The sequence below is a fragment of the Pantherophis guttatus genome, chromosome 7 (genome assembly GCF_059756535.1).
Source record: "Pantherophis guttatus breed Tessera chromosome 7, ASM5975653v1, whole genome shotgun sequence".
NCBI classification, from domain to species: Eukaryota; Metazoa; Chordata; class Lepidosauria; order Squamata; family Colubridae; genus Pantherophis; species Pantherophis guttatus.
Window position 1 is genome coordinate 33,749,493 of NC_142069.1, and position 25,329 is coordinate 33,774,821.

At 39.7% G+C, this 25,329-nt stretch overlaps 1 long non-coding RNA gene across 2 annotated transcripts in view; it reads right to left on the reverse strand.

Annotated features, from left to right (window-relative positions):
* The window catches only part of LOC117655345 (uncharacterized), a 96,417-nt gene that overhangs the window by 24,330 nt on the left and 46,758 nt on the right, over positions 1-25,329 (reverse strand). The window contains exons 2-5 of one of the 2 annotated variants that reach the window (XR_009623225.2): positions 18,959-19,024; positions 14,255-14,578; positions 13,209-13,274; positions 12,879-13,014 (exon numbers count right to left, since the gene is read on the reverse strand). This is a non-coding gene — a long non-coding RNA (uncharacterized LOC117655345). Of the gene's footprint in view, positions 1-10,368; positions 13,015-13,208; positions 13,275-14,254; positions 14,579-18,958; positions 19,025-25,329 lie in introns of those variants that run through there. The other variant, XR_004588638.3, reaches the window with a different exon arrangement.

Here is a 25,329-nt window from a genome sequence, read left to right on the forward strand (position 1 = left end):
GGCACTTGGTAGAGTTTTCCCGTCCCCTCCTGAAGACTCTAAAAGGCTCTTGAGGAGAGGGGGAAATGCTAGCAAATACCAATGTTCTGAGCCTTTCAGAATAATAGTATTCTGTTTTCTCCACCCCTCTGGAAGTCTCTGAAAGGCTCTGGAGGGGAGGGGAAAATGCTAGAATGTTGCTGTTTCCTGGAGTTTTCTTCTCCCTTCCGGAAGATTCAAAAAAGCTCTGGAGGGAGAAGAAAATGGTAGTGAACACCAGCATTCTGAAAGGCTCAGAATGCTGGTATTCACTTGTGGTCTGTTCCTCTAACGTGCCAAGAGATTCCCCCTCTACGGGAGAGGAAAAACCTCAATTCTGTCAAAAGTGCTAAGGAACTTCAGTTGATTACCCAAAGGTGTTTTTTCAGGAGGCAACTGGACTTTCTTCTTGTTGTTTTTTCTTTCTTTTGAAGACATTTCACTTCTCATCCCAAGAGGCTTCTTCAGCTTTGGCAGGATAGTGGGGGATGGAAGGATTACTCAGGGTCACTTGAGTAGTGATCCTGTTTCCTGTAGTCTGCAATTTTTCCCCCTAGAAATCCATTCCTACTCCCACACCATTCAAAGGGTGTTCATCCCAAATTGTATAGCTAAAAGTCTGTAGAGATTCTCAGTCATCCAGGTCATGGTTGTCCCAAAGGTGCTTTTTCAGGAGGTGACTTTCTTGCTTTCTGAAGCTTGTTCAGCTCTGACAGGATAGGATCTTTCCATTCCCCACTATCCTGTCAGAGCTGAAGAAGCTTCTTGGATGAGAAGCAAAACATCTTCAAAAGAAAAACATGAACAAGAAAGTCCAGTTGCCTCCTGAAAAAGCACCTTCGGGACAACCATGACCTGGATGACAGAGAATCTCTACAGACTTTCAGTTAATTACAACTCTTTTCCCCAGTTGGGCAGCTGTGGTGGGAGGCCTGAGTCTTTTCCCTGACCCACCGCGCCTAAAAGGCACAGCCCTCTCCCCAGCAGTCTGTTTAATGACCAACTGGAATATCTGGGATTGTAGTCATTGAGGGAAGTGGTCACATGGCATCTCACTTTATGACCAATTCACTAAACAATCAAGATTCCAGGACCAACTGTGGTCATAAGTGGAGGACTATCTTTACACAGTTCAATGACTGAAAACAGTGTGTATCATCATATATTAAGTCATCATATGTTAACTGCAGACAGGAAAGGTTCAGAATATCAGAAGTCCTCAACCTTTTTCCTACTTCATGGAAATGCTGCTGTTATGAAGCACCTATGAAACATTTCTCCTTGTGTACGTTTATTATGTACAATTGATGTTTTTCAACAAACTGTAGGACTTCGTGATTCAAATACTGTCACCAGAGCAACTATTTTCAACAGAAGAATTGTTGCGATTGGAACATTAACTGGTTAAAGACAGTTTGCTTAAAATAAATCATTTCTGGACAGCACTTCATCTGTCTGTTCTTGGGAAGCAAGTAATGCCTGTGACAAATTAACAATCTGTTCAAATTATCAGTATTTACCATGAAGGTATTCAACTATTTCCTATTTATTGTACATAATCTCTATCTTCAAGAGAAGTCGATTTCTTTCACTGGGATATTTCCCCATGCACTAGGTATTCAGAATTATGCCCTATGAAGATACTGGGAAAATTTTTCATTAAAATTATTGTTCATAGTTACTATGAACATGGAGTGTGGGTGAGTGAGTGTTGCAGGCATCTTTTGGCTATTGTGATTTCATTAATGTCACAATTTTATCCACTGACTCGCTTTTTTTATAAATTTTAATTCAGTAATTAATCATTTATGTTAATTCCCTTTTTCTTAATATGTAAACTCCAGTGATGTGCAAAAGCAGTATTAGAGAGGCCAGTCAGTAAGTTCATAAAGTAGTAAAAATGTTGTTCATGTAGTCCCTGACTTGCAACAGTGCATTTAGTGATCATTTGAAGTTACGGCACTGGAAAAGTGACTTGTGACCGTTTTTCACACTTACAACCTTTGTAGCAGCCCCATGATCATGTGATCAAAATTCAGATGCTTGGCAACTGACTCATACTTATGACCGTTGCTGTATCTCAAGGTCATGTGATCACCTTTTGCAACCTTTTGACAAGCAAAATCAATGAGGAAGCCAGATTCATTTAAAGCCATGTTACTAACTTATCAACTGTGGTGATTCACTTAACAACAGTGGCAAGAAAGGTCGTAAAATGGGGCAAAATGCACTTAACAAATTTCTCATTTAACAACAGAAAATTGTGGTTGTAAGTTGAGGACTACCTGTAGTAGTCTGTGTACTTCTGGTCCCAGGAAAAGAGAGAAAAGAAAATGAGAACTTCAAGAGAGAGGTATTGTATTAATGGACAGTGTGGATACACAAAAATGTTTCATCAGTATTATTCTAACTGATATAAAAGGCATGATATTTATTTAGAAAAATAGATGAATATTAATAAAACTTTTCAAGGCTTACAGAGAAACAAAGAAAAGTTATAAATAAATCCATAAAATAAGGGAAGTTTCTGAAGCCATAAAAAAGATAAGGAAAAGTATAAAGACCAGATAGATTAGCAGTTTCCTATTATAAGTGCTTTGAGGATGAACCTCTACATCCTCTGCAAAATACGATGAACTCTATCTTATAGGGAGGAAAGATGTTGGAGATTTGGAAAGAGGCTAATATAGCATTAGAGGCAACAAGTACGGGACTTCTAACAAGAAATTATAGACCAATGTCATTATTGAATAATGATTGTAAGTGTTACAATTATTTTAACAGAAAGATTCAAAAAGGAGCAAAACACAAAAATAATTGTGATAGAGAGGCATACATTGTCAAAAATAAGAAAAAAATAACACAAAAAAGTGCTTTAACAAAAAAGTAAAAGAAATATAACAAAGGCAAAAAATATGCTATAATAATTATATCTTGCTCAGAATAACTTTCTGTGAGATGGGTAGCCATATAAATTCATTTGTATATTTTATATATAAATATGTAAATATAAATATAAAATATGTATTTTAACAAATAACTCATTATAACAAAAAGAGTTACAACTCTATACTAGTTTAATGTAAATATTATTGAAATGCATATACATTTGTAATAGATTTTTATGGCTATCTTTTTTAAAAAAAACTCTACTGTATTCTGTATAAACGAGTCCCGTATTTAATTATACTTGTAAGTACAAAGTCTATATCACCAGGCAATCCACTCATAAATGGCAAATGCAATCAGATCTTCAATCCATTGAATAAATGGAGCCATAAATTTATTTTTCCAGTGCTGCAGTCTATTATCCATAGTCAGGGCATAGATAATTAATTTACAATGTTTGATAATCAAATACCATGTATAGGTGCACAGTTCAAAAGAATTATTATCCTCTGAAAATGTTAGCTTGTGTTGCACAATCATATTTATATAATCCACTACTTTCTTCCAAAAACTGGTAGGAATAGAACATTGCAAGAACATTCATGAAGATAGATCAATCTGGATTTTATCCAAAAGACATTTAAAAGATGATGTCAGATGTTAGACATCTAACATCTAGAATACCTGGAAAAACATAATGAAAAACAACTTGTGTCATTTTTTTTAGATATAGAGAAAGCTATTGACAATTAAGTTGGCGTTTTTAAAAAAAGTTTTAGAAGGTATGGATTTTGGACTGGGTAAATTGAGTAAAATGGGTAAAGTTGGTTTAAACTTTATGCCTTATAGGAAGCACAGATTATTGTTAATGGAGATTTAACAAATCCTTGTGAGATACAAAAAAGAACATGACAAGACATTACCTTTTTTGTTTATTTTGGTTCTTGAAGTTTGAATGGAGATATCAAGATGAGAAGATAATGGGTGCAAAAATTAAACAAGAAATTTACAAGTTGGGAACTTTTGCAGATGATTTGGTGCTGTTTTTGAAAAATCCTTTAAAGAATTATTAATGGGAAGACTAGAAGAATTTGGTATGATACTTGGTTTTAAGATTGATAAACAGGAAATAAAGATGTCAACAAAAATATGAAGGTTCAAAACCAGACATAATTAATTAACAAAACAAGCTTCAAGATTCAGAAAAAGGTAATGTTAGTTTGACAAATATGAATTGTACTGTATGCTATTTCAAAATAATTGCAATAAGACACAGTTAAAAAAGATATAAGAGATAATTAAGATGAATGTTTTGCCTAGAATGTTGTTATACCTTACATTTATACTTATAACTGTTGTAAAAGAAAATTGGAAGTCATTTCTCTAAACTTCTTTTTTTCTGTATTTTTGGCTTTGTTCTTTCTTTTTGTTCTTTCCTTTATCTTAAATATTCGTTTCTGGTAGTTTTTATCTTTCTTGTTTAAAATTCTAATAGTTATTATAAATAAACCCCAACATACAAGTCGACTTTCAGCATGCCCACATTTCCTGCCTAATGTAAACTAGAAGGTATCTTGTAAAAAGTCTTAAAGGCATGTTTTCATAACATAGCCTTTTTTTTGTCCCATCCCATAATTAAGGCTGTAAACTATGTATTCATTTGATCCAGGGGTGGGTTCTACTTACTTTTACTACTGGTTCGCAATGGGGCCGCGTGTGCGCGCTTGCTTCGTTCACACATGCGCACGCTCTTCTGCACAAGCGCAGAAGCATTTTTATGATGTCAGGGTCAGTGGGCGGAGCCTACCGCCGGTTTTACTACCAGTTCTATAGAACCAGTGCGAACCGAGGGCAACCCACCACTGATTTGATCCAATATTAAAGTGGTAGTTTTTCTATCATCTTCTGAGACAAACTCTGCTGTATGTGTGATATGTGGCATTATATCAGCAACTGTAATGATGATACCACAGAGCCTAGGATCTGTCCAGTTTCTATTGGCTACTTTTTGGTGCTGCCAGTCTGCTCCTTCTCCAGTCATTGGTGATTTCCTTCCAGGGTAATTTTAGCTTGGGCAGCAGGAGTAATCAGATGCCAGAAATCTGCCCTTGTGATGCCTGACTGATACTTTGCAAAACACTAAATAGGCAGTACATGGGTTCTTTACATAGACTATATGGGTAAAAAAAGTACCCTATTTGAGAGGCAACTAGTGTGGCTGAGTGGCAATGACTGAAACTGGAGTCCATCTGCCACTGCCTGTATTTTGGGCAGAGTGAGAGATGAGTGATTGTAGGAGAAGTGCCATGTTAGAGGTGGCTGAGTGAAAATGTCAGACTGAGAATGATCAAGATGTTAGACACGAATGAGAGCAAGAGAGAGCACAAAAGACATATGAGTGACAATCAGTGAGACTGATCAGCATGCAATATAATGAATACAGCAAGATAGCCCATGGCAGGCAGATGAGAGATGAGTGAAAATAAGAGAGTGCATATGAGAGATGAACTAGTGTGATGGGACAGTGCAAGGCAGATGAGTGAATGAAACAGAGATGGATAAGAGAAAGTTAAGAAAAGAGGGTTGAACAACAGATCATGAATGTGAGACAAACATGCCAGTGAGAGATAGCAAGCATGGGCAGCAGAGAAAGCAGTTGAATGACAGTGTGCAGGTGACAGGTCAGTGAGAAAGACAAGTGAGAAAGATAAACAAAAGCAATAGCATAAAAGAATATGGGAGAGACAGACCAACTGCAGCACATCCTGCACAGTGTAAGTGGGAGCTTTCCAGTAAAGAAGAAGAGATAGAGAAGCCACCCACCCCAAAGATCAGATTCTGATAGATGATTAAACACGTGAGTCTAACCATCTGTCAGAACCTCTCTCCACCCCCAGCCCCAGCCCCAGCCCCGGCTACAAGTGATTGATGTTTGTTTTTCCTGCTGGGCAGGTAGGGATAGGAACATTGGTGGGTGAAACTAACCACCAATTGTTGCTACTTAATCTGGCCTACGTTAAATAGAGAACAAAGTAGTTACAGAAATAAAGGAAATTTATTCTAGAATATGTTTATAAACTGGAAGAAAGCATAGTAAACTTATGGAAATGCTTTAATCATGTCAGCCTATGTCTAGTGGACTTAATAGCCATTAAGTTAGCCATGATTAGCTTAAGTTTAAACTGATTTTGGTCTCACATTATGCAAAGTATGTGATTTAATTCTGCATGACAACCTCTTAGCCAATTGAGTGTGATCTTCAGCAAGTGGCATTAGATTAAGCCAGAAAACTACAAACAAGCATGTTCTGAACATGAGATGAATGACTTTGCATGAGATTTAGCTCATACCAAATGGCATTACAATTTCAGCACATGCTTAGCCCACAAGCAGCATATTAAACTTGGTTGAAATTCAAGCTCAGCATATATTGGAGCTTTCACTGACAAATAAGCCACCAGATTTGTGTATTATTTCTTATGCATCTTCAGCCTTCTTTAAATTCCCTGTGAGACACAGAGCATAAGAAGCAGTATTGATGAAGGTATATGAGCCATATAAGCCACATTCAGCAAGTGGGCAGACAAAACTCTGAAATGCAACAGTCTGGATTGCTTAATATTGAAGTTAAAAAAAGTAATATGCATGTCACCTAAAAGACTGAGAGGAAGATAACATAATAAAATTACCATCTAAAATGAGATTGAATTTGAAGCTAAAGTGTGAAGGGATATTGCCATTAAAACCAGAGCATGAATTGGAAAAATATCACCAGAACTTGAAATGGTAAGATTGTCTTTGGTAATCAGTTTTGTATTTCAGCATATTTGTTCAAATCATGGCATTTAAGGCACAATTCCTATTGTGCTAGACCTGATTTATTGTGAAATGTAAAATATACTGTGGCTACAGTTTACAATAAGTTTTTCTGTTTGTGGGGTCCCTAAGTTAATGGTGTTTATATTTTCCTCAAACAGCTTGATGGCAAAGATTCTCTTTTTCATTTACACATGGTTCCTTTTCAAAGGCTGTTCCACATGATGAATTTATCAGATGATGAATGTACATTTATTACTTATGTTCCATACAATATGATTATAGTGAGAATTTTCCATTATCAAATACAGTATTGCCATTCCATTTGAATGTGAAAACCATACTATTCTTATAATAGAAGATATTATTCTTGTGTTATATTCTGCACATAGGAGGACTCTCCCCAAGATGGCTGTTGAACAGTAATGTTTTTTTCCTCTCTTTTGTCAACAATCTGCTGATTTTATTGCCAAAGCTGGTTCTCTGGCATTGCTGTTCCCTGGATTTGAATGGGAACACTTAGGAATGACCCAAGACAGCTTTTGGAGGGCCATGGCCCCACCTAGGAAGGGGAGTCTTGAAGATACAAGGTCCCTTTGGAAGTGATCGGAAGTACTGGTCATCCATCTTCTTCTTGGTAGTTGATGTTCTTAAGCATGCCTGGGTTTTAACTTCACTTTTCAAATGTTCTGTTTTACTTTGCTTTTTATTTTGAAGTTCACGGTTGAATGCTGATTTATTTTAACCCTCTGCTGGACTCTAGCTGTTCTTTCTTTCTTTTTTCTCTTTGATTTATGTTGTCTTGAATAATTTTCGCTTTCCTGTAAGGAAACACCGTGTATTCTGACCTAGGCTTCCTGAGACAGTAAAAAGCACACAATTAGTCCCCAAATCCCTCTTTTTATTTCAACGGCTGTGAATTATGTTCATTCACAGCCTGTAATGAGTCACAAATAGTTTGTAAAGAGTCCAACAGAAGTCTGCCACAGTCCTTTGGGATAAGGCTGATAAGCACCCACCTTTATTTCCCTTGACATGCTGCCAAAGACCTAATTGGCAATTAGCTTTGCAAGGCCACAAGGAGCACAGAGTCAAAATGGAGCTTCAGAATTTAAACCGACCAGAACGAACAAAGTTGCTTCCTGCAAAGACTCAAGTGCCTTTGCTCCTCCTTTATGTCTTATGGGAGGGGACAATCATCTCCAAGCCCTACTCCTGAGTCGTCCCTTTTTCTCTTAACTGTTTTTGCCTTCTGGCAGCTCTGGGCATGCGCGCACTGGGAACAGGGTCCCCCTGTTCCTCTGCCTTGCTGATGTCCGACTCTGGAGGCTCTGGAGGCAGCACATAACTCCCAGGTCAGTTTACATTCCAATTCCAAAGAAAGGCAATGCCAAAGAATGTTCAAACTATCGCACCATTGCACTCATTTCACATGCTAGTAAAGTTATGCTCAAAATCGTACAAGCTAGGCTCCAGCAGTACATGGATCGAGAACTACCAGAAGTACAGACAGGATTTCGAAGAGGCAGATGAACTAGAGATCAAATTGCTAAGGTACGCTGGATCATGGAGAAAGCTGGGGAGTTCCGGAAAAACATCTACTTCTACTTCATGCTAAAGCTTTTGATTGTGCAGATCACAACAAATTGTGGCAAGTTCTTAAAGAGATGGGAGTACAAGACTATCTTATTTATTTCTTGAGAAACTGATATGCGGGTCAAGAAGCAACAGTGAGAACTGGACACGGAACCACTGATTGGTTCAAAATTGGAAAAGGAGTCCAGCAAGGCTGTATATTGTCCCCCTGCCTATTTAACTTATATGCAGAGTACATCATGAGAAAGATGGGGCTAGATTAATCAAAAGTTGGAATTAAGATTGCTGGGAGAAATATCAAAAACCTCAGATATGCAGATCAGTGGTGGGTTGCCTATAGAACCGGTAGTAAAACTGGCAGGAGGCTTTGCCCACTGACTCTGACGTCATAAAAACACTTCTGCGCATGCAGAGAGGCTTCTGCGCTTGTGCAGAAGAGTGTGCACGTGTGCGAACAAAGCGAGCGTGCGTGCGTGGCCCCATTGCGAACCAGTAGTAAAGGTAAGTAGAACCCACCCTTGATGCAGATGATACCACTCTAATGGCAGAAAGTGAAGAGGAACTAAAGAGCCTCTTGATGTGGGTGAAGAAGGAGAGTGCAAAAGTTGGTTTGAAACTCAACATTAAGAAAACTAAGATCGTGGCATTCGGCCCTCTCAATTCCTGGCAAATAGATGGGGAAGAAATGGAGGTAGTGACAGATTTTATTTTCCTGGGCTCCAAGATCAACAGAGATGGGGACTGCAGCCAAGAAATTAAAAGACGCTTGCTCCTGGGGAGGAAAGCTATGTCAAATCTAGACAGCATACTAAAAAGCAGAGACATCACCCTGCCAACAAAAGTGCGTATAGTCAAGGCTATGGTTTTCCCAGTTGCAACGTATGGCTGTGAAAGTTGGACCATAAGAAAGGCTGAACGCCAAAGAATTGAGGCCTTTGAACGATAGTGCTGGAGAAGACTCCTGCGAGTCCTTGGACTGCAAGGCGAACAAACCGGTTAGTCCTAGAAATCAACCCTGACTGCTCTTTAGAAGGCCAGATCCTGAAGATGAAACTCAAATACTTTGGCCACCTAATGAGAAGGAAGGACTCACTGGAGAAGAGCCTAATGCTGGGAACGATTGAAGGCAAAAAAAGGGGACGACAGAGAATGAGGTGGCTGGATGGAGTCACTGAAGCAGTAGGCGTGAGCTTAAATGGACTCCAGAGGATGTTAGAGGACAGGAAGGCCTGGAGGAACGTTGTCCATGGGGTCACGATGGGTCGGACACGACTTCGCAACTAACAACAATTGATAAGTGATGACAACAATTGATAAGTGATGGCATTAAGAAACAAATGTGAATGTTTGACCAGGTCAAATTACTCTTAACTCTTGGGAAGATTTGGGATAGATAACATGCCATAGTAAACAATAGATAACAATAACAGTTTATTAACAGAGGGTTTGAAACTTTAACCCCTGCCTTTTTTATATTATTGTTTTCCTGTTAACCATTTTGTCATTAATATAATCAGGTCAATAATTTGCAAATAGATTTAGCAGTTTTTTAAAAAATTGGGCCTGTTTTATAACAGGCAAAAAACCAATATTGTAGTAATATAGTAATCAGTAGGGAGGTTAATATGTCTATAAGTGCTGGATTTTTTTAAAAAAATTATGCACTTTTTAAATGTCTTGTTTGTTTTGGGTTTTTTCTTTCTTTTTTAAAAATTTTTGGGGGAGTTTTGTATTTTAACCTTTTTTCAAATAAAATAAAAATAGTGATTAAAAAAGAAATAATCCACATGAATGTACAGTATCTAGTTTTATCTTGTAACTTTCCATTTTTGTAGCCTGGGCTCCATGTCAATTCCTTTCAGCTATGTATATAATTCATACAGTGTGTGTATATATACTGTGTATATATATTTATACACACACACTGTATGAATTATATATTATATATAATATATAGTGTGTATATTGCAGAAATTTCTGCTCATCATAAAAAGAATCATTTTGTTTTTTGTGACCTAGGCTTACTGAGTTATTACAAGACACAATAAGTCCCAAATAAACTTATTTTATTTTATTGTAACAACTGAGAATTACATTCATTCCCAGCTGAGTCCCAATTAGTTGCAAAACAAGTCCTTCAGAAAAAGTCCTTTGGGATAATCACCAACCTTTATCTTCTTTGACACCCTGCCAAAAGCCTTACTTGGCAAAGCCCCACAAAGTTCAGAAACAAAGAAGAGACGCCAACTGGAAACAGAGTTAGCAACGTTGCTTTCCTGCAAAAAGGCCAATTGCCTTTGTTTCTCTTGTAAGCCTTATGGGAGGGGCCAATCATCTCCTGGCCTTACTCCTGAGTCGTCCCTTTTGCTTTAGCTGCTCTTGCCTTCTGGCAGCTCTGTGCATGTGTGCACTAGAAACAGGCTCCTCCTGTTCCTCTGCCTCTCTGCTGTCCAACTCTGGGGGCTCCGGAGTCTGCGCATCACTCCCAGATGACCCTGGCTCCATCTCTGCCTCCGACGCAGAGCCCTTGTCCGGGCCTTCCCCAGACTCCAAGACTGGCCCATGTTCCTCCCCAGCCTCCCCACTGTCTGACTCCACTGCTAGCTTCACAGGCTGCTGGCGGACCACAACACATTTCCTTATTCTATGTAAAACTTTAGAGGATCCTCAGCATTAGGTTCGTTTGATTCCAAGGATGGAATCAACTGAACCTAATTCAGTTGGTTCCAGGGTACTTCAAAAGTAATATATCTTATGTAATTTATTTTTCTTAGGAGTGATTGCTTTCCATTTCTGTTAATGTTTTGTCCTTTTTGACTCATTGATTTATTGGTGTTCTTCCTTGTTAAAATAGTGATGGGAGTTATTAGGCAGCAGGAGTCTCCTTTTTGCAGTAGAAGGATTTTGCATTTAGTGCACATCAACTTCATTAAGCAGAATTTTAAATAGAGAGTCCATGATGGGAGTTAAAGTTATCTCCTTCAGGACTGCAAAAAGCTTTGCTTCTAGTGGTGGAGATGACAGCAGAAAGCTTCAAAATGTAAATACAAAAGTCAGCGTAAGATGCTCTTGTCCTACTATACTTACTTTGCTCCTTATCTGTAACTTTTCACCCACTGGGGTGGAACAGACATGTCTGATATCCTCCTATGTTCTAAAAGTGTATTTAATACAGAGGATGAGGGCCATCCTAGATCCCAGTGCTTGTTCTCCAGTCATATTCAACAGTCATCTTTCTCCATAAACGTAGGCTAAAAAGCTTATCCATTATGATTCTCTTGTAACTAAGCAACCCTAGAAACCTCTACCAATATAAATTAATCTATATTTATATTATGGAAAAAAAACTTGACAGCCACAGATATCACTAGTTAAACACCTGACACTTGAGGTCCAAAGTGCTTTATAAAACTCAGTATATGAAAAGAACTATGTGGGAAGGGCAAATATCACCCACCGTACACTGCAAATGGGGACAATGCTTTTTAATCAGAGGTTCCTCTGGTTTTGAGGGTTTTTTTTTCACATATTGCAAACATTTTTTTTTAGTCTACATCCATCTACCTATAAAAATAAGCAAGGATTATGTATTTTATCCCCTATCCAGTGAAAGCTGAGATACTTACAGTGCTAAAAGCAGTGTACGTTGCTTTAATAAATGCTTAAAAATAATTAAAGACATTGATTAAATGCCTACATAGTTCTGGTATTTGTTTCCTTGATCTCCACAGTTTGTCTAAACTTGAAAGCAATCCATCACTCCTATTTTTGCTTCTTTCTGTTCCCATCCTCCTCCTCCTCCTCCTCCCTCCTCTTCCTCTTTTCCCCTTGCTTTTTTCCCATCTTTCCTTTCTCAACCCACCACCTTTTGCCTTCTCTTCTGTTCCTCCTCCTATAACCAGCACATACAGAACCTGGCAGAATTGCAAAAAACGGATCATTCCAAATGGAACAGCTGGTGTGTCCTCTGAGTTGGGAGTGAATACAGGAGAACATGAAAAGCACTTATTAAAAATGAGGTGAAGACGGGGGTGGCAACAAATCAGAAGAGAAGCACAAGGATAGCGTTTAGAGAAGTACAGGGAAACAAAAAACTAAAAGAAAAGCAAGCTGCTGGCATGTAGTGCATATAGAAGCCTTTCTCTCCAAGCCACAGGAGACCCAAAGGCATTTTATGGGGTAATGGGGCTTAAGGCAGAGCCTCAAATAGTGGATTTGTAGGGACAGAGTGGGCTGTAGAAGAGATAGCAGACATTACGGATGTAATATACTATGTTCCCTGTCTAATTCCAACCCCTATGTTCCATACTAGCTTTGTTTTACAAATAATTTCCACACTGGACAGTCCTGGTAGTCTACAAGTTAGAACCTTTCAATTCAGCATAAAAAATCTGCACAATGATTTATAATGCATGTTAGCATGTTTTCTATTTACGTGTATGGGGAATATACTGACTTCTTCATATGTCAACAGAAAATTACAAATTAACATCTCTCCTAATCTGGTACCCTCTGGATATGTTCAGTCTACTGTCGCCAAAATGTGAAGTCAGCATCACCTTCATTGGCTGGAAATTCTGAGAGGCATAGTTCTGGTATACATGGTATAAAAAGCACTAGGGTATATAAAATCTCCCACATCTTTCTATGGATCCTTTAACCTTTGGGAACATATTTTGAAGGCGAGATTGGAGTCTGCAGAAGAAAGGAAAAAAAGAAAAAAAAGGTGGGAAATTAGAGTGAAAATCCATTAATAAAATAGCATGTTTTTAGTCAGCTTACATATTGAAAATTGTCGCATATAAATGCCTAACCCCCATACCACCCCCTACTTGGCACCAGCGAGGGTTAACACACACACCTTCACCTTTACCACAACTCCTCCTTACCTTTAGCCACACCTCCCTGGTACTTAAGCAACATGCACGAGGTACTGGGCAGTGCTACAGATTCACCTGTAAGAGAGCAGAGCTGACTTAATAAATATGTTTGGAACATACCAATGAGTCTGAGTATTTCTTGGGCTAGATCTTCATCTCTTAACAAAATGGTAGCAGAGGATGGTTATTAGCCCAGATACTCCAAGGTATGTCTGAACACATCAAGCTGCAAAAAACCAAAGGGAGAGCAAACACACGAGCCTTCGCGAAGAAGATGGCAGCTCAATTATCGCCCGCAGGCAGCACTCTAAAAGAAACTCCGACTAAAGGCAAACATGCTCCCGGACCAAGCACTCCAGCCGAAATCGAGGAGAGAAGAACCGAGAAAGAAACCTACACAGAGGCCACCTCGAACAAGGAAGATGACCTCAGAAGAAACCTGCTAAAGCTGATAGAATCTACCCCGACCAACCAGGACCTCGTCGCGAACCTCCGAAGTCTAATCAAGGACTGTGGAGCAGCGATCAGAGAAGATGAACCAGAACCGAAGCAAGCGAGCACCAACCCATTAAGAGGCACGCCAACTTACCCCATTCCCACCGAGGAGGCCGAACCAGATTTCGCGTCCTTTTCGCGGTGGCCATCTTGGACAGTGATGTCACTAGAGATGGCCGACCAATCACCAATGGGGGCCCAGAATTCAAACCCACCGGCGGGAAACGGGGCCTACTCACAAGTGTATGGGGTGGACACCACCAACGACGGGGAAGAACGCGACACAGACCCCAAAGAATCGCCTACCGAACTAGACATTGACACGGCCATACGGACCTTAACCACAGCCTTCGGCCCAAAACTAAAAATACCCAATCTACGCCCGGACACCCCAGAGACGTCCGGGAGAACAACCAACGTGCGAAGAACCCCGGCTGGAGTGTACCGGGGGGATGCAACCACCACAACGAGGGCCCCGACCCCAACACAATACACATGGGCCCACCCTACACCGCAAACGACGCCCGCGCCGGATCCTGAAAAACGAACCGGACACTCACCAACCCAGCAGACACCAGCGAGCTATCAGGAACCCTCGACGACCAAAGACTTCAACCTGGGCCCAGTCAACAGACCGAACACCAGACCAGATCATCCGGATCTTCGCCCAACGACTGTGGGTCTTCCGAACCCAAGGATCCCAAGGGACATCCCGATGACTCAGGCGACGACCCAAGCCTCCTTCGGCCTCCGAAAGGCTCCCAAGATGGAACCGAGACTTCGTACAGATGAGTGGGGCCTTCACCCAGGAGCTACGGCCATGAGCTCTTTCCCCGGCAACTGCAGAGCGAAAATGATCCTCGAGCATGCGCAGAACCAACCACCTAGGAAAGAAGAAAAAAACATAGAAGCATGCCTGTTTAGACTACCGGCCAGCATACCAGTGCCATATTGCGAGTTCCCTTACATCCTAAACCATGGACAGCACCCGCCTGTAAGTAATCTCTCACACAACACTGGGACCTTACCAATAGACTTTCCAAAACTAAAATTGGATGGGACAAATCTCCTAGAGTGGAATCAACAGCTCCAGGTCATTTTCTTAAAGGAGAATATATTATTTTTAATGACTGACCCCCCAGAAAAACCTTGGTCATTTGAAATAGACTGCTTACACCATAGAGCATATTACCTATTGATAGCCAGCATATCATCCAGCATATGCCCCAGCATTAGTCATCACCTGACGGTGCCAGAATTAATACAAAAACTGTTTAGCCTATTTTATAGCAAGAGTAGGGCAACCACCACTAGGATTTCTAGGGAATTCCACTCTGCCAGACTTAAAGCAGAGATATCTATGAGTGAACATTTACTCACACTCAATGCCACTAGGGCTGAATTACTGCAAAGGGGGGAAATCATAACTGAAGAAAGTATGAAAAGCATAATTATCAATTCTTTGGACCCAAGCTGGGACAATTTCGTATCGCAACTAGACAGCCTCAGCATAGAACACCTATTTATTGAAAACCTCACAAACAGACTAATAGCTGAGGACAACTTAAGAAAAGACCGCTCACAGTCCTGCAGAGATCACAGAACAGACAGGAGGATAGGTTTCCCAGACAGGAGCAGCAACACACCTGAATGCTACCTATGTGGCTCCAGGAATCACTACAAGAGAGATTGCCCCAGAAACACCCAAGGTAGGGAACACAGCCAGCGCAGGGACAGGCCAGGATACAGACAGAGACATTCCCCAGAACACGGATTCAGGTGCAGGGACTCTTCCAACCCCAACAGCAGAAGAGATCACAGAGATAACTCCCGGGAGAGCCACTCAGGCTCACTCTATGGGCTTGGGGGACGGGGGCACGCCAACAAACGAGTAAAGAAAGAGAACATTTGGCTAATAGACTCAAGTGCAACCAACCACACTACCCACAATGCCAACTTACTCTCCTCATTCACAGAGGAAAATTTCATGATTAAAGTAGCGAACCAAAACGTCAGAGTGGCGGGGAAGGGAAACATAATCATATCAGAGATTGGAGAAATAGAGGGGGTCTTATTTGTGCCAGAGATTCCATACAACATACTGGCCGCCATACGGCTAAGCAAGGACATCGAAGTCATTTTCAAGGCAGGACGCACACATGGTCAAGAATGGAAAGGACATAGGAGAGGTTATGATTAGTGATGGCCTGCCATACTTCAAAGCAGGCAACATTAATCATCTAAATATAAACACCAACTCAGAGGCAGAGCAGGAACAGACATTTCCCGAAGACGATAGAGGGAACAATGAAAAAGTAGAGGGGGACAGCCACCAAGAGACACGGGGCAGTGAACATAACCATGAGCCCATCAACGACAACAAACTCTCATTAGGTACACCCATACATGATAACTGTGCACACCTCCTACACAGGAAACTAGGCCACATTAGTTTTCCTGTTGTACAAAAGATGACAAAATGTACTGATGGTTTAAGAGTAAAGAATTGTGAAAACTATCTTGAGTGCTCAATTTGTAAATGTTCCAAACTAAAAACAAAACCGAGACCAAAGAAGTCAGTACGCACAACCGACTCTATTTTTCAATTAATACATATGGACCTAGTGGGGCCTCTAAAACCTTCTATCAAATACAAAAAAAGATTCTTCCTAACTATCATAGATGGCTACAGCCGCTATGGCTTCGTATACACCCTCAACCATAAGAATGAGGTGTATCAAAAATTCAGGGAATTTTACAAAAAAGTAGAGGTCCAACATAACACAAAAATAAAACAAATAATGACTGACCGAGGTTCTGAGTTCCTATCAAGGGACTTCTCAAGGTGGTTAAAGGAACTTGGGGTACTGCATTATACATCCTCGCCGTTCTCCACTTTCTAGAACGGAGTAGTAGAACGAAGAAACAGCACATTACAACAATGATGAGGTGCACCTTGGAAGATGCGAGACTAGGGCAATCCTTCTGGTCAGAAGCCCTTCTCTACTCTAACTACACACTTAACACGTTGTGGTCTAGTGTAATAAACACAACTCCCTACGAGCTAATGTATAGAAGGAAACCCAACATAGCCCACCTACACGTGTTTGGGGTCACAGCCGACGTACATACACCCAAACAGCTAAGGAGAAAGGGGGATAAAGTGTCTAGGAGGCTTAAGTTTATGGGGTACGAGCCAGGTACCAAAGGGTACAGATTCATCGACAATCAAAATAGGTTCATAATATCTAGATCAGTTGATTTCCACGAACACTCTAACTGGTCAAGAATACATTTAAATGAAGTGTTCCACACACCCAAACTAACAAATAGCCAACAGGGCACAGACACCAAGGGGGACAGGGAACACCAGAAAATCAAGCCTAGGCATCAAGGTGTCAGCATCAGTGAGTGGAAGGAGAATCACCCAACACTAAAGCTAGACGCCCTCACTGAAAAGGAAGCCAGGTACCTACACGAATCAGTCATGCCACCAGACAGACCAGTCAGGACAAACAGGAACAAAAGGCCCAACAAGTTCAAAGACTTCGTCATGTCCATACATACAGACAGCCTAACACCAAACTCATATGAAGAAGTGCTTAAATTACCCCAGGGGGAGAGAACAAAGTGGGAACAAGCTATGGAGAAGGAAATGAATAGCCTCAAAGAACTAGATGAATACACAACCTCTGAGGTTCCAGATGGTAAAACCCCAATTGGAACTAAGTGGATATATAAGATCAAAACTCTGGATGACAATAAAACACTATACAAGGCAAGGCTAGCGGCACAGGGGTTTGCACAAAAATATCCAGAAGATTACACTGACACATACTCCCCCACCGTCAGAGCTGAAAGTGTCAAAAATGCTTTAGTAATAGCCTCCATTTTAGGGCTTGAGGTGTACCAATTTGATGTACAGACCGCATACTTACACGCCAAGCTCGACAAAAAGATCTATGTTAAGGCACCACCAGGCATAAAGTCACAGGAAGGTAACACATGGCTTCTGAACAAAAGCCTGTACAGACTCAAACAATCAGGGAAGAGGTGGTATGAATGCTTGGCCAAAATCCTTAGAGCAATGGGCTTCACAGCCACATCTGCAGACATTTGCTTCTTCATAAGGAGAGAGAAGGACTCTGTTGAATATGTCCTCATTTATGTGGATGACATACTATACATAGGCAAACAAAAACAAGTGTGACACATTTGCCAAGGAAATGAGTAAACATTTCTCCCTGAAAACACTAGGCAAGATAAACAAGTACTTAGGGGTTCATATCGTACAAACTGGAAAAGGCTTCCGACTCTCACAAGAAGAAAAAATCTCGGAGCTGCTAAGAAAATGCAACATGAGCAACGCCAAGCCCTGTGATACCCCCATGCAACCCGAATTCCTGAAGAACATGCATAACGAGGACGAACCATTTACAGACAAGCTATATAGATCAACCATAGGATCTCTACTATACATCGCAAACTGGACAAGGCCAGACATCGCTCTACCCGTCTATCTACTATCCAGGTATGTCAGTAAACCCACAACCTATCATTGGGAGGCAGTAAAGAGATTTCTCAGATATCTAAAATACAGCTCCAACGCATACCTAGGACTTGAGCCAAAAACCTCCAAGGAACCCAAACTCTCCTGCTACGCAGACGCTGACTGGGCAGGAGATGTGAAAAGCAGGAAAAGCACATCTGGATACATCTTCTTTCTCAACGACAGCCCTGTTCATTGGTACACCGGCAAACAGAACTTAGTTGCTGAACACCACCAAAGTTGAGTTCGTGTGTATGTCCAAGGCCACAAATAACCTAACCTGGTTCGATGACTTGCTGTCCAGCATTTGGACTGAGCCCTCATACCCCATCATCATCCACGAGGACAACAAAGCAGCTATCGAGATATCCAAGGCAGACGCAGTGGGTCAAAGGTCAAGACATAGATATTAAGCATAAGCACATAAGGCAACTTTCTAACATTGGATTTATTAAAGCCACCCACTGTGAAACAGAGGAACATATAGCTGATATACTCACGAAACCTCTACAGAACAAATAACACACTTAGCTAAGATCCAAATTAGGCGTATGTTTGTAATACGTTTTTACTTATGAATCCCACACTGATGCAGCTAGTTAGGCATTTAGAGGGGGTTTTGTCGCATATAAATGCCTAACCCCCATACCACCCCCTACTTGGCACAGCGAGGGTTAACACACACACCCTCATCTTTACCACCACTCCCCCTTACCTTTAGCCACACCTCCCTGGTACTTAAGCGACATGCACGAGGTACTGGGCAGTGCTACAGATTCACCTGTAAGAGAGCAAAGCTGACTTAATAAATATGTTTGGAACATACCAATGAGTCTGAGTATTTCTTGGGCTAGATCCTCGTCTCTTAACAAAAATAGATCAGCTTTAATCAATTGTAGAGTACCTTAAACTCTTATTCTTATAAGGAAACAATTTTGCAGTCTGCTAAGAGACCTTAAATGGTAAGCTTTACAGAAGTATAAATTAACTAAACACATTTTAACCTAGTTGCTTTGTGAACCCAACCCACATAATTAGTTTGTGATTTAAGGTATCATTCAAATTCATAAAATTAGTATAATTGTGTAAATCATGGTTCAGTTAAACAGGAGTTAACACATCATGTGAACACAGATGTTCCTTTTGAAATTCCATGTATATTTTATGGACATTTGTGCAGGAACTGGCCATAACTACACCATCCAAGTTATTGATCAAATGGACACTGCAAATCAGTGATCAGTTTATTTCATAAATAACCACTTAGACTAGGTGGTAACAAATCTGAAAAGAAGTCCAAATCAGAGATTCCAAATCAGAGATTCCACTTTAATCAAATAAAAAATGAAGGTAAGAAGCGCTTATTAAAGTTTCCAGAATGTTGTATCTACCCCATGGTAACATTAAGCGCACCTTATTGAAATATATATAGTTCTTCCTTCCTTGCCCAATTATAAGGATTTGACACAGATATATAGATTAGCTGGCAGCCACATGTTAAAGAAAAATGTTAATAAGTCTGAACACATAAGATTTTAGATAGGTTGGCTAGGATTGCTTATTTAATTTATTAATAGATTACTATCAGTTTTTTTGGGCACAAAGTGGCTCATAAAGTATTAAAAAGATACATATCTCCATCCAAAATTTTAAAAAAGGAAAATAAAAACCCCTCAATTTATCAAAGTGAAATAATCTTCAGAGTGCATTTGAATATTATCACAGATTGGAACATACTTATATCTCAAAACAGAAAATTCCATAAGTTTGAGATCAAAACTGACTAAATGCTGCCTCGTGTGCCCACCAGCCAGATGGATCTGTAAACTGTGAGGGAAATCCAAATTCATGCACTGAATCTTCAGCACCTCATTACTTACCGACCCTAACTGGGCAGTAGGGTTTAGATAAAAGCATTTCCTCTGTTTCTCTTTGGGCAGATCCGCACTTCCAGCTTATCCCACTATAAATACTAGCCACTTGTCATTTCTGGAGGGGAGGAATCCATGAAATCATCTTCAGTCTATCTCCAGCCATTCAGTAATGCAACAACCACCCGTATTTTCTGACTCTGTATCAAAAGTAGTGTTGTCTTTCTTGTGTTGGTTCAAACTGTAGTGTTCAGTTTGCCTGCTGTGCTTCCGTGAAACAATCTCCAATGCTCCAATTGGCTATTGTACCTTTAGTGGGTATTGTACCTTCTCTCTAGAGTTTGGTCACTACTATTTTTATTTTTTCATAAGTGCAAAAACTTTTTGGCAGGCAAAAAAGAAAAAAAAGTTAAATGTCCTTTCTAATGTAGTTATAAAACCTGTTTCACTAATTGTTGCTCCAGTTAGATTCAACTTCCAACAAGCTAAAATTGATTTTAAGACCAGGGATGTTCCTTTTGGCTGTCTTCAAGTGGCATGCTTAACTGGGCAGGGGAGGGGTATGTGCATCACAGAAAAACAGAAAATGTGTTAATTGAGCAATCAACAAACCCTTTCAGGCTTAAATATGACCCCAATAGAACAAGTAATTCACAGAGTTAATTTAACTCTACCCTTTTTGTAGCAAATTGTGACTTAGGTAGCACTCCATTCACTGCCAAGAGTTATTCATCCTTCAGAGGTAGCTGAGTACATTTCCAAATCTCACAAGCCATTTAGGACCACGGGGGATCATCAGACACAAAGTCCAACAGGCTTCTCAGCAAATCCTAATAGTGGAAGCAGGAGCAGGTATTCAAGGGTTAGAGGCATTGATCTCTGATATCTGTGCTCTCCTACATGTTACAGGCAGCCTTCTATAGTGCTCCCTTCAGGTAACTACTGGGCTTTTACAGTTTTTAGTGTAGTATGTGTATGCCTTGCAGGGCCAATTGAAAGGTTTCACCTTGAATTACATGGCCAGGTGAACTGATAGACTGATAGGCTGTCTGGTCAAGGTGATATGGACAGAGTGGGCATACCATGGGGCAGCATAGACTCCTTCCCCCAAGTGACAATTTTTTTGAGGTAGTGCAGATCGCAAACAAAGGTGTGTTATTTTCTCCTTTATACAACAGAGGTTTTATTATGCTGTAATAACTCTCATACAAAATGTTTGATTGTTAATCCTTATCACTATGCATGTAAATATTTACCTATGAAGCTTTTCTAGATGTGCTATGTGTCTCATTCTAAGGATTCCACACTTTTTAAAATATTACTGACAGACTTGAATTGCTCACACTTTTGTAAAGAAATAAGTTTAGTTAGCCCTGTCCTTTTGGCTGCTCTCTCAGCTGTGGATTGTGGGGAAAATTTCTTGACTGAAGATATAACCACCTCTTAGCCAATCTTTAGTCATTTTAGGTTTAATTGGCCTTGTTCCTGGAAGACCTTATAGCATTTTCAGCCAAATACTAATTTTCCCTGTCTTGAACTGCTGCAGGGGGTTTAGCATCTCATAGTTTTCAATCTTTTTGCTGGGAGGGGAAAGGTTTTTTACCAGCAGCTGGATGGCTGGATAGCTCTTGGTTGTTAGCATTTCTGGAAGAATTGGCATGATTGTCAGGTTCCACCACTCCATTTTTGACTGCGGGTGTATCTGAATTTGATACCTATTTTTTCCATGCCACTACTCTTCTGCTGCACCAAGCTGACTTAGTCCTGACATTTCTTCCACTTCCATCTGCAAGATTCGCCTGTCCTGCACTGAAAATTCCTTTGAAATACATGCACCCACATTTAAGCGCTAGAGGTGTTCTCTTCTTATAATTGGAGCACAGCTTAAAGATTTTGGGGGTGAGGGAGAGGAAGAAGGAAAGATTCTGGCCACAACCCTCCTTCATCCTCCTAAGACATTAATAATCCTTCTCATGACCCCACTACTTTGTTCAAGTAACTAGAAATTTGGCTTTACAATCAGCTTTCCTTTTTGGGTTAACATACTGATAAAGGTGAATACAGTGATACCTCAGTACTCGACGTTAATTGATTCTGGGAGGCCTGACAAGTACTAAAAATGATGAGTACCAAACAAACCATGTAATTAATGCATAACTCTTTGTTTTAGCCAGAAAGGGAAGTAACTCACAAGGCAACCAACACCAACAAGTTCTATCTTGCGTGTCAAGTACCAAACAAACAATGAGTACTGGGACAAAAATTTTGCATCAAAATGCATTGACTACCAAATTTGATGATTTTCAAAGTAGTTGAGTACCAAGGTACCACTGTATTTGTTAACATACTTATCTTCCTCTTTTTCTTATTTGAGAAGGTGATGAGAAGCAAATAATTCTCTGATGACCTGAGATTCCTAGAGTGTTCCTGGGAACTATTCCTTGGAATACAAGATATAGAATGAGATTTGGCATAACTATAGCCATACCAATGTGTTCTGTCAGAGAAGCCAGCCTCTGGCATTACTGGGAATTCCTGGTTGGAATCCAGGGCTGTTATCATATGTTTCCCCTATCTGATATATCACCCTCTGTTTTTGGCTACTGTAATAGATTGTTGCCAAGCAGAGGATACTTCTGTGATCACTTAATAATCATCTTTATATGATCCTGCCAATAATATTGAATAACAGAGTTGGAAAGCCCCTTGGAAGCCTTCTAGTCCAACCTCTTGTTCAAGCAGGAGACCCTATACCATACAAATGGCTGTCCAGTCTCTGAAAAGCCTTCAGTGATGGAGCATCCACAACTTCTGAAGGCAAGGCATTCCATTGGTTAATTGTTCTCTTTGTTAGGAAATTTCTCCTTAGTTCTAGGTTGCTCTCCTTGATTAGTTTCCATCCATTTTTTCTTATCTTGCCTTCTGGTGCTTTGGTAAATAGATTAACTCTCTCTTCTTTGTGGCAACCCCTTAGATATTAAGAATAGTGAGAGAGAACCGAAGCATCACGGTGAGACTGGCTGGAAAATAGCGGGCTCCGATGAGCCTCGCGAAAATCCAGCCAGACAAACCACTGTCGGGATGTGTGTGTGTGTGTGTCTTCGGACCAGAACCATCCTGTAGGGATGGTGAAGAAGGAGAAGCGCCTCGGACAACCAAGAGGAACAGGCAAGTCCCTCGAAAGGTCGGAAGCAGCTCTTCGAACCGGTGGTGGCCATTAAAAATGACTGCTTTGAAGGTGGGGCAACCAGAATACGATTTAGTGCAGGAGCAGTGTCTGAACAGAGTACTGGTACTGGGTGAGTGATTGGCCAACTCACAGGTAAAAAAGGAAATTTAAATTTTTAAAAAACTTTAAAAGGTGTCTCAGCAAGGAAACGAGCGGCTAATTGGCACTTGGGAATTTTAATGGAGGGAGAAGAACAAAGAGGAAGTTAAAGAAAACTTTATATTTTAATTTAAAATTGGATTTGGAGAAATTAAAACTAATACAAGAAAAAAGAAACCTGAGGGAAAGCACTTTTTAATGAAGATTTGAAGTATTTTTGACAGTTTTGATATTTGAAGGATGAACAAAGAGGAGGGGAAAATATTAAAGCCCAAGAAAGGAAATTTTACAACTGGATTTAAAACTGAATTTGGAGAAATTAACAACAATAAAAGGAAAAGAAATTTGAGAGAAAGTATTTTCTAGGTGGATTTAAAATACTTTTGTAAGCTTGATACTTTGTTGTTCTGAGAATTATGGATTGGAGAGAGACATCTGCTGGTGGAAAGAAAGCACTACAACGATTGGCCTGAAAATGGAAAGAAATAATAGCAGTGACCTTGAAGAACTGTGAGAAACATTAAGGAGTATGTGTTTCTTTTTAAACTGCTCAGTCTCAACTTTCAAAGGAGGTGAAAAACAATAAAGCTTTAAATTGGAGTGGATTGGACAAACATTTATACTGGATATCATCTGGACTTAAATCTTATTTAAATATAAGTTAAAATATCAATAATTTTTTAAACTGACAATATGGAGTCTTGGATGTGTGAGGAATTAATTGAGATGCTTAAAAACATGCGTGAATCAATAAAGGGCAATAAAAAGTTAGAAACTTTGTTAGAACACACAAATCAGGAAAAAGAGAATATAAATGAGAAGCAAGAAAATAATATTGAAGGAAAAGGAATTGAAGGTAAAAAGTTACACTGGGATTTACAGTGGCAAAAAAAGAATGGATAGGGGGGAATATTTTCCAAAAAAGAATCAATCAAAGGGAAGAGAAGAAAATGGGAAAAGATTAGGTAAAAGCTTGGGGAGAATTAAGCAAGTAATAGACTCAAAAGTTAAAGAAAGGATTCAGGAGAAAAGATACAATAAATATAAAAAGAAAAAAAAGAAAAAGAAGAAGATAAGAGAATGGGATGAAGGGAGGAAATTATTAAGAAGTGGAATTTTGGAGAGACCAAGAGAAAATGGTTAAAAGGGGAAGAATGGTGGAAAGGAGGAAGAGAAATAAGGTATATATTAGTAGATCTAAGGGAACTGTATTAATATTAGCAATTGTGAATGGAAGAAGTAAATATGATGATGTATATTGTGTGTTGTAAAATGGAACAGCAGATGAAATATGAAATGGTAATTTGGTTCAATTATGAAAATAGCTGAAATCAAGAGACAAAATTGAAATGTAAAAAAGTGTGATGGGGATTTTGAAATAATATGTTGTAAATGATGAAATAAAATAATTAATTGATGCTATAATAAGAAATCAGGAATTAAGGGCAGATAGTGATATTGCTTATTATGTACTAAGAAGAGATTAAAATAAGATGTGGAAGGTCAATTAAGTTAAAAGGTTTCAATGTAAGAATTGAATAAGATGAAGTACATTGTTTATAGTCAAAAAGTGTGATGGGGATTTTGAGAAACATACTTTACAAATGGAGGAATAAGATAATTAATTGAAGTAATGCTAAGAAATTAGGATTTGGAGGGCGGATGGTGATATTGTTCATATATTGGTATTCTCTCCTCAAATCTCTAACACTTCTAGATATTTGTCGTAGAACCACAAGTTCTTTATCCTTGTGTTTCAATGCCGTGGTCCCTACTGCTTGAAGTATTTCTGATTTCATCGCTCTTTGTAAATCTTACTTCCTTTGGTAGTTTATTCCTTACTGCATATCATTCAAAATCTTTTCTTTGGGTTGTTCCAAGGCTTCA